Genomic DNA, 13,594 nt, shown 5'->3' on the forward strand with positions numbered 1-13,594 from the left:
AAAAAGAAAAATTGTGCAGGATATCCATATTTAATAGTAGATCATTACATTAGCACATTAATTTCAACTTCTCCTCTGGGTCTCCAAATGCCAAACCAACTAGTATGGCTCCTCAGCGCTTCCCTGGTCCTCCTGGTGGTGAATCACTTCCACGCGGACTCGTGGGTCTTCGAAGTGAATGACGACGATCTAAAATAGCCAACATGAGGAAGATGATGAGGAGAGCAATGAAAACCCTCTTACTCTTTGCCGTGTTAATTGAAGCAAGGAAATGCACAGAACTAGGGCTTTATATATTTTACCACAGACCAAAATTTTCAATGTGAAACAACTTATTCAGAGTCGTTGCTTACTTGCTCTTAGTTTCCACGATGGCCAAATTTTTCCATGAAATCCTGGAAGATCTGAGAAATTATTCAAAGCTGTTACTTTCTTGCCATTAATTTCCACGATTAATTTGGTCGACCACTGTACATTTTGTTTAACAAGTCTTGTATAATAAAAGCATTTTGTGGATTTTTTCGGCAGCCAAGAATATATTATGGCCCACATGGAATCCGTCCCCCTTGACTGTAAATATTAGCTTCGTCTCTCATAATGTTCAACCATGTTAAGGGGCTGTTTGGTAAACTACTGTCCAAAAAAACACTTTTTAAATTATGTTGGTTCAAAATTATTAAAAATTGATTTAAAATTAAATTTGATATGTTTTAATTATAAAAATTTTAAAATGATAAAACATTTTTTTTAAAAATATATTTAACATTATTTAAAATTGTGCATTTTTGAAAAGTGCTTTTTTAACCTATTACCTCATTTTCAAACAAAGCCTAAAGCAACGTGAGTGTTTGAAAAGTCACAGTGCAGTCTAAATGCCAGATTTAGTACTTTATTATTTATTTTATTAATAAATGTCACTCAATTAATTTTAACTTTCCCCTATCAACTTCAATTTATAATGTAAAATTTTATAATTTGTTAGCTTGATATTATTTTGTACAAAAAAAAATTAAATACTTTAAATTTCTTAAAACATTTTTTTTTACTCAAAAAACTCTTGTCACGACTCATTACCAAGCGAACGATCAGCAATAAGATTTGAGTAAATTTAAGACCATTAAAATTCATAATAAACCTCTTTTCTTATTAATTATGCACATGATATATATATCACAATAATTTTTTTTTTTAATTTGTCTTAAAAATTACAATCAGTAACTAATGATATACAGTCCTAAAATTGTATTTTTCTTGATTAATATTACATTAATGATCTTTCATGCATGATAGTCAAAACACTCATTTGCCATAGAAGGACAAATAAGAAAAATCGTCAAGTATATATACAGAAATACATTGTCCAAGAACAATATCTAAAACTGAAATTAAAATGAGGAAAACAATGACATTTATTATTGACTTTTCTTTTTCGTAATTGTTCATTTTATTGTTGATCACAACATATTATAAATTCAATGCTTCGATTTTAATGTAATTATAGCTGTTCTGACTAAAAATTCCATATTCAAATGCCATGCTAACCCGGATTCAGGTTTGTGGAACTGGCATATTTATAACTACATTATTTTTAATTACAGCATCACTTCATATTCTTAAGAAATTTAGAAAAAAAAGGAAAATATATAGATTTTATGCCCAAATTAGAAATTCTGTCCCAATTTGCTGTCTTAAGTCAAACAATAATGATATGGTTGTATTTTAACTAATTAACAAGCAATCATGACAAGAAAAATAACTATTTTTGGCTCAGGTATTCTTTATTTAAGGAGTTTAACCATTAAGATTGTTAACAACACCTGAAACAAGGCATAGTCTCTCTTGATTTGCAATAGAATCACCATTATCACCATTATTATCACCCTTGAGATACCATGATTATCTCCACAAGTAATAACGTAAAATGCATTTTATGCATTATGCTTCTCTTATCTTCGTCTGCGGTGTCGAGGGCTGAGGTTTCTCTATGGAAACAGTTCCTTGATTTATTAATCCCGATAGTAGAAATAAGACTGACAAATAATGCAACCCATGATGTGTCTTTTATGTGTGGCACTGAAAATTATAACGATGGGCTTCACGTATTGAAGACAGGGCAAGAAATATCATGGAAACTATATGATTTTATGTTTCCACTAGCTTGGTGTTATGTTCATCTAAACCACACTAATCATGGAGTGTTTTGGGCATATCAAGTGAGAATGCAATGCTTGCAATGTAATTGGACAATTCAAGACGATGGTGTATTTCTTCTACAAGAAAATGGATTGCCCCCAGAAAACCATGTTTTGCAACTTGAAGGAGAATATTTTTAAATCCAATATTAATTATTTGTCTTTAATTATGTTATAGCTAGCTAGACATTTAGTTTGCAATAGTTGTTCATTATTAATTCTAGTTATTTTGATTATTGATTGAATCTTATATTTATTACCACATTTTGTTTATGGAGGATTATAATTGTTTTGTTGAAAAGATTTTGAATGATGCAATGGGCAATAAGATGCACTGAAAGCTTCTCAATTTAGTTAATTAATGTCATATTTCATTTTTTGAAAAAAAAAATTACATAAAATATTAATTTATATAAAATTAGTGTAATCTTCCCTAACCTAATCTTAATAATTGCCAAAACGTTCCACGAGAAATTTCGTATTATCTTACTTATTCAGACTTATTTTCACATTCCACAGCTTAATAATTCAGAGTTTCAGATCACCACTACACGCTTGCTCCTGTAATGGCCCACATAACAAAGTCATGGAAGCTTCAAGCGAGTTTACTCTATATACCAACCAGCTTATTTATTAATATTAGTTTTAAGTCAACAACATTAAAATTTTTTATTTTAGCATTTAAAATTTGAAATTTTAATTAATAAAAAATATTATTAATTAATAAGAATATTAATTTTAATTAATGAAAAATATATAAAAAAAAATGAGTTAGTGAATGAGTTGAGTTGTTTAACTCAGCGACTCAATTGAGCAGCATATGGATCAGTTGGGGGAGAGCTATGGAGTGTCATGATTAGTAGGCCTGTTCATGGAAAAAAAAAAAAAGAGGAGGAATGATGAAGGTGGAAAGGGCCTAATATTATTTAAGCTGCATGATGTTTAAGTTAAATTGAAGAAGAGAAATGAATCAAGAATTATAACAGGAGAATCCAAGGCAACCACAAAAGGACCTATGTCACCAATAAGATATGAAACATTGCACGGACGAAAGATTGAATTTGGAAATATTCCAAAACAATATGTGAAAGCTTTTACCTGTTCTGAATACTCTACGCCTTTTGCACCATATGACCTTGCTACAGCCTCTATTAATTTTCTCTTTAATGCTAATGTCTAAAGGATATAAAAACTTCAATGGCTGTGTCACATTCTCACCGGCGATCCTTAATATTAATTTAATAGCAGTAGAACATTACATTAGGCATTATTTAAACCTCACTGGGTATGCAAACCAACAAGTACGGTTCATCAGCGCTTCCCTGGTCCTCCCGGTGGTGATTTACTTCGACATGGAGCTCCGCGGCAAGGACGCGTACAATGTGTAGGTGAATAATCATATTGTATTGGTGGCCGACGATCTAAAATAGCCAATATGACGAAGATGATAAGGATGGCAATGAAAACCTTACTCTTGGCCATCTTAATTGAAGTAAGGAAATGCATATAATTAACAAGAGCTTGGGCCTTGGAAGAGGAACTCAACTGCCTGTCCCTTTATAGAGGCTCCACTCGTATCCTAATCGTAAAAATTGCCGAAATTTTCAACAGGAAATTTCTTATCATCTTACTTATTCAGGTTTGCTTTTTCATATTCCACTACTAATAATTCAAAGTTTCAGACCACTATTGCACACTTTCTCATGTCTTGGACTAATGGAATTCTCATAATGGAATCATGGAAGCTTCAAGGGAGTTTCTTCTTACCAACCAGCGTAATTATTAATATTTGTTTGAACCATATGACTTGAGGCAATGTGGGTGTTAGGCAAATCACGGTATATATAGTCTGGTTAGTGCCAGATTTAGTGCTTTATTACCTAATTTGGTTGATAAATTTCACCCAATATAATTTTAACTTTTATTGTGATATCATCTATTGACTTTTACTTTTTTTCTTAGGAACACTAAAGACCGGATAATTTGGAGCTTTTCTACCTCTAAAACCTTTAAGACTATGTTTAGTATAATTTAATTAAAATTATAATATAATCGTAATAATATTGCATATCTAATTACATTATTTGGTAATATATAAAAAATTAATACAATAAAATGACAATTACATAATGTAATCAATTATATCTCAAGAAATGTAATGATTATTACATACAAAAATTGATGCAATCACAATTACTTGTTTTGATTTTTTATTTATTTATTGTCATCAGTGCTAGCGCCACTACAACCTAACCACCACTGCTACTATCCTTATTACTCCACACTGTCACTACTATCACTATCATTATCACCACCACTGTAACACCCTAGGCAAATCCCACATCGACAAAACACGGGAGAAATGCTGGGTTCATAAGTTGATAGTTCGTAACCCCTATTGACGCGTTTTAAAACCGTGAGGGCTTTAGCCCAGAGCGGACAATATCACTAGTGGGCCGGGCCGTTACATTTAGTGGTATCAGAGCAGAGGTTTAGGCGGTCCTAGACCTAGATAGATAGAAAGAAATAGTTGCATCACATGCATGGGCCTTTAGATAGAGTCGAGGTGACACTAATGTAGATTTGTTCTTTGTCTGTTTTATAGGATCGATGGCATCTGATCCTTTAGAAACCTGAACCTCCAGAACCGATAGAGGAGGAAGTAGAGAGTCACGCACCTGCACCTGCGTGTAGTCAGGGGCGCAGTAGCAGTAGAGCAGAACCATCGTTGGGTACTTTAGTAAGGACACAGCAAGCCTTCCTAGAGCAAATGACTCAATTGCTCTGTCAGGTCACCAGAGCTATGCCACCACCTCCCCAGCCAGTATATAGGACCCCAGTAGAGAGAGTTAGAAATGATGAGCAGTTCAGGAGGGACAGGCAGCGCAAGAGAGGGTCTGGACCTGGCCAGTCCAGCGCAGTTGCTACAGAGAGCAAGAGACCCAGGGGGTCTGAGGGTCAGATTCAGAGCAGAGAACAGAGGCAGAGGTTCCAATTTACCCCGAGGAGAGGAGGTCAAACGGGTATATCAATTGGCAATTCTGCGGGTCCTATAGCACGGAGATCAACCCCGATGCCAGTTTGTACACATTGTGGGAAGAACCACAGAGGAAAGTGTAGATTGCTAACGGGTGGATGTTTCAGATGTGGGTCCACAGAGCATTTTTTGAGAGATTGCCCACGGAGGAGTGCTCCCACAGCTCCACCACGCACTGCAGGTCCGCCCCACAGCATGCAGGGGTAGAAGACCAATGAGACCAGAGATAGCTAGTACATCACAGAGAGCTTCTGAGACTATAGAACAACCCGAGGTTGAAGTAGCACCCTGTGTGTACACTATGGCTCGAGAGGAGCCAGACCTAGTAGACGTTGTTAGAGGTACATTCTCTAATTATAATACCTTTAAGTATGTATTGATAGACCCTAATTATGTTCACCCCTATATATGCATTGTACCTCCTGTTGAAAGAGGATACCAATAGATGGGTCAGAAGATGACATACTTGTCACCAACCCTTTAGGTCACCAGATGATTATAGATTATCAACCGAAAAGGATCGTGTTAAAGATAATAGATGGAAATGAGAAGGGGGCTGTATGTGAGATGAAAGAAGATGAGCACGAGTTGAAAAAAAAAAAAAAGAGATAGTCTATTGGGATATACCGTGGTAACTATGCAATGCTCTTGATGTTTGTCTTTGTAAGTCATAGACATGATCTGACTTGGGACTATTGTGTAGAGCTACGTATTTCCAATAGTAAATCGAGATAAGGATAAGATTGTAGAACTAGGATTAATAAGACAGACTAAAAAAAAAAAAAGTAAAGTATTATAACACAAAAAGGTGAAAAGACAAGGAGATAGCGGTCCCTCGATTAATTACACTGTGTAAATTTCGAGGATGAAATTTTATTTAGAGGGGAAGAATTGTAACGTCCTCACCAAAGATAGTCCGTACATTTTACTGTTCTGATGACTAATGTCTGTACGGACAATAAAAATGTCTGGAACTACACTTAAACTATAGTGAGGAGGCATAAATTAATGAAATAAATATTAAAAAAATATAGGAAAAATTTTGAGAAATAAAATAAAATTTAGAGAATTTATTTATTTGGTACAAAAATAATAAAAATAACCCGATATGCACCATGAAAGGCATTTTGGTCATTTCACCCCTAGATGTGAATTTTGACTTAAATGTCAAATTAAAATTTGGAAATAGAATAATTAACATAAATTAATTTTATGAATTTGAAATTGAAAAATGAGAAGAGAAAGAAGAAGAAAAGAAAAGAAAAGAAAAGGAAAGAAAAGAAAGGAAAGAAAAGAAAAGAAAGGAAATAGATTTATGAAATTTAAAAACAATAAAGTACACATAAATATATATATAAATACCCACAAGAGACAAAACCCACCAACCCTCTTCTTCTTCCTCTTCTCTCTCCCTCCTTGCCGTCTCCCTTAGTGTCTCCCTCCCTCCATTTTTGTTCTTCTTAAAGCTTGATTTTCCAAGCTTTCTCCTCCCCAAAACCCATAGACCCCTTCACAAAAAATTTAGCCCACACCATAAGGAAGCTTTAGATACCCATTAGAAGAAGAAAGATTAAAGTTTGAAGTGGGTCACAAGAGGTTAGTGCACTAATCCCTCTTCTTCTCTTTATTAAACATGAAAAGCATGTTTAGCTAAGCATAAATACCATTAAAACAAAAAGAAAATCTAGAGGAAAGAACCCTTGAATTTTTGGCAGCCATGGAACTTGAAATTTATTGCTTTTAAGTGATGAAAAATGGTTCTATGAGAATGTGTAATTAGTTGAAATGTTTGGGTGTTTGATTGTGTAGTGTTTGTGTAAATTTGAAACTTTGAAAACTAGGGTTTGTGTAAATGTTGAGGACTTTGTGTAAAATGTTGAAATTGATCTATTGGGATGAGATTGTTGCTTATAGAAGTGTATTGCATGCAAATTGAAGTAAGGAAGTTGGAGGAGGTTGAGTTTTGGAAGTGTCAATTTTCTGCAGGTTGTGTTTGTTGAGGGCAGTGTACATTTTAGGCCATAAATAAAATTGTGTGACCCCAATTGGTATGAGGCCAATTGGAGGTGAAACTAGACCCAAAATAGCCCATTTTCCATGAAGAAACCATGCCCAAATTCTGTCCAAAACTTGACCTAAATACTGTCCAAATTCGGATTTCCCTGCAACCCAACCCAGAAAATGACCAAATGAACAGTACGTGTTCATTTGGTCATAACTCTCTCTATACTGGTCCAAATGACCTAAAATTTTACCCATGGAAAGTTTAGACATAGGGCTACACTTTTCATGAAGACCACTTAACCTAGTTTTGCCTTTAACCAATTCAAATTATTAGCACAAGTTGGGTCACTGAAACTGCCAACCCAGAAAATGACCAAAATACTGTTCCTTTGGTATGCTTGACCAGTTTTGGCAAAAATGCCATAACTTGGTCTCCAAAGCTGCAAATTGAGTGAAACTAGTGCCAAAAGTTTTATAAGACATAGCAAAACAATTTTTATGTTTTGACCAAGCTCTAGAAACCATTGCATCCTAGGGAAAATATTAGCCAAAGTTAGGAATTGAAATCTAGAAAATGTTAAGTTGAACCCAGAATGCCATTTGATACCTGTGTGTTCATTTGGCCATAACTCCCACTAGGAAATTCCATTTGAGATTTGCCAATATGATGTAGAAACATGATACTTAGGGATACAATATTGATTTAGACACCTTTGCCAAATTCTAAGTGTAAAGACCCTAAAAAGAGGGTCAAACATACTGCCCTGAAGTTGATTTTTGCCCTTATAGGACTGAGAGTCCAGGTTAATACATTGACCATAACTCACTATACCAAGCTTGAAAAATTATGAAATTGTACCTGGGAGTCCCTAAGACATAGAGGAACATATCTTGTGAAGGAACGTAAGTCTAAAAATGACCATAAAATGATCAAATGACTGGTCAAAGTTTATTGACTAGAAATTGTAAATTCTGGACAGCTTAGAGGCAAAGGGACCAGTTATGGTATTTTGACCATAACTTGAGTTCTATAACTCCAAATTCAGTGATTCAAAACTGAAATTCAAGTTTAAACATAGAGGAACAATTGTTATGAAGGAAGTGTGACTAAATAGACATCCTAACCTAGTCAAATTCCTAAATAAAGATAACACATCAACATGAACCTAAAGAAAGGTTCATGGGAAAAATGCTATATATAATAATTAAAATACTCATAAGGATAATTAAATATTAAAAATGATATGAATATGTAAATTGGGACTAATGTCCCATTAATATGAAATTAATGGTACCAATGAACAGTACTAGAAAATAGTAACAGTGAATGGTGCTAAAATAATTAAAAATGTTTAATTGCCCATAGTATACCTAGACTTATTTATTTAGTTTGGATAAATTGGTATACCAATTAGGGACCACAGATAGCGATCGCTACAGAGCAAATCATGAACCGACAATATATGTCTGATATGATTGTTCTACAGGCTATATGCCTACTTACGCCATTGTGCCTACTTTATTTACGGCTTTACAAGCTCGACAATGGTAGTCCGTGCCCGATACCGGCCTCGTGCACGATGGATGTATCTGAGGGTAGACATATGGCTGTCTAACCCGTATACTCCCGTGTATCCAGCTTTTATAATTTGTTATAGGATTCTTGGGCATTGATAATAATTAATTAATACTGAATATACAATAAGTAAACAGGAAAGACCCCAATAATTTTAATTGATTCCAAAGTGTAAAAAAATGTAAAAGACCCAGAATTTATGATTTGTAAATATTATTTCAATTGTTTAATTATTATTATTATAAATTATGCACCACTAAGCGTTATGCTTAGCGTGTTGGTTTTCCATCGCGTAGGTACTGAAGATCAGTAGCCGCCACAGTAGTATTCGGACAGAGTTTCGACCAGATCTGCCACCGATCAGAGTCACCTCACCAGTCTTTTGTATTTTGGTAGGGCCCATGTATAGACTAGTATTTTGGTTCATTATGTTTAGTCATGATGTATTTCATTTTAGACCTGTAATTAAACTTTGAGATTGAAATGAAAACTTATAATTTATTATCTATGAATTTCAATATGAATGCAATAGATGACACTTCATTTTGAGATCTCATAAATAGTTGCGAATGATATGATAAAAGAGAATATGATATGGAAATATGTGAGATGACTATGAATATGTTAACAGGTGATAGTGGAACCCGCCAGATGCTAATAAAACAGAGGAGGATCTGTCCGGGTCTCCACAGAAATAAGATATAAAAAAAAAAAAATTTCTACACGTAAATTACCTGATTTAAAGGACATTAAAATTTACAATAGACATGACAAGACAAGATAGGGTGCTCCGGCACTGAATGTGGCACTTCTTGCTCGGCTATACAATAGACAGGTAAGGGGCGTCACATTTAGTGGTATCAGAGCTGCTCCGCGTGCAACCTTGAACGATGGTGGGGCAAACCTCAGCGAGGACGCTGAGTCCCATAAGGGGGGTGGATTGTAACACCCTAGGCAAATCCCACATCGACAAAACACGGGAGAAATGCTGGGTTCATAAGTTGATAGTTCGTAACCCCTATTGACGCGTTTTAAAACCGTGAGGGCTTTAGCCCAGAGCGGACAATATCACTAGTGGGCCGGGCGGCCCACTAGTGATATTGTCCGCTCTGGGCTAAAGCCCTCACGGTTTTAAAACGCGTCAATAGGGGTTACGAACTATCAACTTATGAACCCAGCATTTCTCCCGTGTTTTGTCGATGTGGGATTTGCCTAGGGTGTTACAACCACCACCACCACCACCACTACAATCATCACCACTACCACTATAATCATCACCACTGCTATCATTATCACCATCACCATCACTTAACTACCACTATCACCACTTAGCCACTACTACCTCTGCCACCACCTGGCCACTACCACTAGCACTACCACACCTTGTCACTATCACCATCTAACTATCGATGTTGCTGCCACCATTACCACTCAACCATTACTACTATTTAATTATCAGTCACTGTAATTACGGTCACTTATTATTAACACTATAAATAAATTAAATATTAAAATTAAAATTATTATTACATTATACTACTTATATTTTTATTTTACAATTAAATATAAAAACTTAATAATAATTACATTATAATTTTGATTGCATTACATAATTGATTATATTACATTACCTTTTACCAAATGTAACCTTAATTCTGCTGAATGGTGATCTTTTTCTACACATTGTAAGCTGAGGGAGTGAGCTAAAAGCTCAATGAAGGAAAATTTTATTTTCTTGATTAATATTACATTAATTATCTTTCATGCATATAGACGTTCTGAATTAAATTCTATATTCAAATATCATGCTAACCCGGATTCATTGACTCGGTTTGCCAAAGGATTAATTAATTTAAGTGTAATTTATAGGCTAAACTATTTAAATTAATAATGCCTCAAATTAAATTATTTCTAATTAAGATTTTATTTTTCTCCCAAAATATAACACTCTTTTGAATTCTCTTGTAATTATTATTACTTGTCTGGTATGTAGAACTGGCATATCTATATCTACATTGTTTTTAATTACAGTACATTTCACATTCTTAAGAAATAAAAAAAAAAGGGTAAAATATATAGATTTTATCCCCAAATTAGAAATTATGTCCTGAAATTATGTCCTAATTTTCTGTCTTAAGTCAAACAATAATGATATGGTTGTCTTTTAACTAATTAACAAGCAATCATGACAAGAAAAGTAACTATTTTTTGCTAGGGTATTCTTTATTTAAGGATTCTAACCATTAAGATTGTTAACAACACCTGAAACAGGGCAAAGTCTCTCTTGATTTGCAATAGAATTACCATTATCACAATTATTATCACCTTTGAGATACCATGATTACCTCCACAAGTACTAACGTAAACTGCATATTATGCATTATGCTTCTCTTATCTTCGTCTGCGGTGTCGAGAGCTGAGGTTTCTCTATGGAAACAGTTCCTTGATTTATTAATCCCTACAGTAGAAGTAAGGCTCACGAATAATGCAACCCATGATGTCTCTTTTATGCGTGGTACTGAAAATTATGACGATGGGCTTCACGTATTGAAGACAGGGCAAGAAATATCATGGAAACTATATGATTTTATGTTTCCACTAGCTTGGTGTTATGTTCATCTAAACCACACTAATCATGGAGTGTTTTGGGCATATCAAGTGAGAATGCAATGCTTGCAATGTAATTGGACAATTCAAGACGATGGTGTATTTCTTCTACAAGAAAATGGATTGCCCCCAGAAAACCATGTTTTGCATCTTGAAGGAGAATATTTTTAAACCCAATATTAATTATTTGTCTTTAATTATGCTATAGCTAGCTAGGCATTTAGTTTGCAACAGTTCTTCATTATTAATTCTAGTTTTTTTTTTATTATTGATTGAGTATTATATTTATTACCACATTTTGTTTATGGAGGATTATAATTGATTTGTTGAAAAGATTTTGAATATTGGCCTTGGAAGAGGAACTCCACAGCCTGTCCTTATATATAAACTCCCAACCTAATCATATCAATTGCCGAAACTTTCAACCGGAAATTTCTTATCGTCTCACTTATTCAAACTTGCTTTTTAACTTTCCACAGCTAATAGTTCAGAGTTTTAGACCACTACTGCATACTTTCTCATGCCTTAGATTAATGGTCCACGTAACGGATTCATGGAAGCTTCAACCGATTTTGTTCTTTACTTACCAGCTAGCTTAGTTTTAAAAATTTTATATTAAAAAAAAGCTTACCTTTTAATTTTAATTTTAATTGCATAATCTAATTTAGTCTAATGATTGAAGGTATATCTTACTTGATAAATTTAAATTCGAGTCTTCATTCTCTCAATTCCTTACTAATTTTTTTAATTCAATAATATTAATTTTTAATATATAAAATTTTAAAATTTAATTAATAAAAGATATTAATTATAATTAATTTCTTAATTTGATCGATTTAATAAGAACAAACATTCAAATAAAATTAATTTTATAGATTAAAAATTAATTTTTATTAGCTTTTAAGATGACATTTTTTTCAATTAAACTAATTTGATTAGTTGATCCCAATTTTAAAACACTGATCTTGCCTTGCGCTAAGGCCAAGTATCCTAAGTGCAAATTTAAGAATCAATTTTGCTTTGCTTTTGCTAGCAATCCATTTTTATTATTAATTCGTATGTTTTATTTCTAAAAAAATATATTAATTTTATTTATCTGTCAAGTCATTAATTAATATATTAATAAATTTTAATTTAATAGTATTAAAAATAGTCATAAGTTCCAACATTAGTTAAAATTTAATAAAAGAAACTAAAAAAGAAAAGGATTTTCTAAACGAAATTGACAAAGCGACTCAGTTGAGAAGCATGGGTAGATGCATGCGTTGACTTCTACATCAGACGTGTAATAATTAATCTTATGAAAATTATGAGATCAATAAAATATAAAATGGAAAAAGACAGTTCCGCTGGCGATTCTTAATATTTAATAGTAGTAGACCATTACATACGCATTAGCATATTTTTTCAACTAATCCTCTGGGTCTCCAAACCAACGAGTACGGCTCATCAGTGCTTCCCTGGTCCTCCTGGTGCTAGTTTACTTGGACACGCAGCTTGACAGCGAGGATCATACCTACAATGGGGAGGCGAATGACAATGTATTGATGGCCGACAATCTACGATAGCCAACATGACGAAAATGATAAGAGAGCAATGAAAACCTTCTTACTCTAGCCATCTTAATTGAAGCAAGGAAATGCATATAGTAGGGCTTTATATATATATTTTACCACGACCAAGTTCTTCCATGGGAATTAATTGGAAGATATGACGACTTATATTGCTCACTTGCTATTCATTTCCACGATGGCCAAATTTTTCCATGGAAGCTTGGAAGACCTAACAACTTATGTTCATATTTAACAAGTCTTGAATTGTGGCCCACGTCAAAGCTTTTCGTGGATTTTACTCTTACTTGGCAGCCAAGAATATACAGTGGCCTGCATGGAAGCTTTCAAAAAGTTTGTCCTCCTTGATTGTAAATATTGATTTCGACCCTCATAATGTTCAATCATATTACTTAAGCCAACCTGGGTGCTTGGCAAATCAGTGGTTAGTGAGGGATTTAGTGCTTAATTATGTCTTTTAATTTTAATTTTTATAGTGAAACCATTCATATTTAATTTGTAATATAAAATTTTATAAATATTAATTTATTGAATAATAAACTTTTTATTATATGATACACTCGATTTGCATCTTATGCTGACCTAATATTATTTTATATAAAAATTA

The sequence above is a fragment of the Hevea brasiliensis genome, chromosome 17 (genome assembly GCF_030052815.1).
Source record: "Hevea brasiliensis isolate MT/VB/25A 57/8 chromosome 17, ASM3005281v1, whole genome shotgun sequence".
Taxonomy (NCBI): domain Eukaryota; kingdom Viridiplantae; phylum Streptophyta; class Magnoliopsida; order Malpighiales; family Euphorbiaceae; genus Hevea; species Hevea brasiliensis.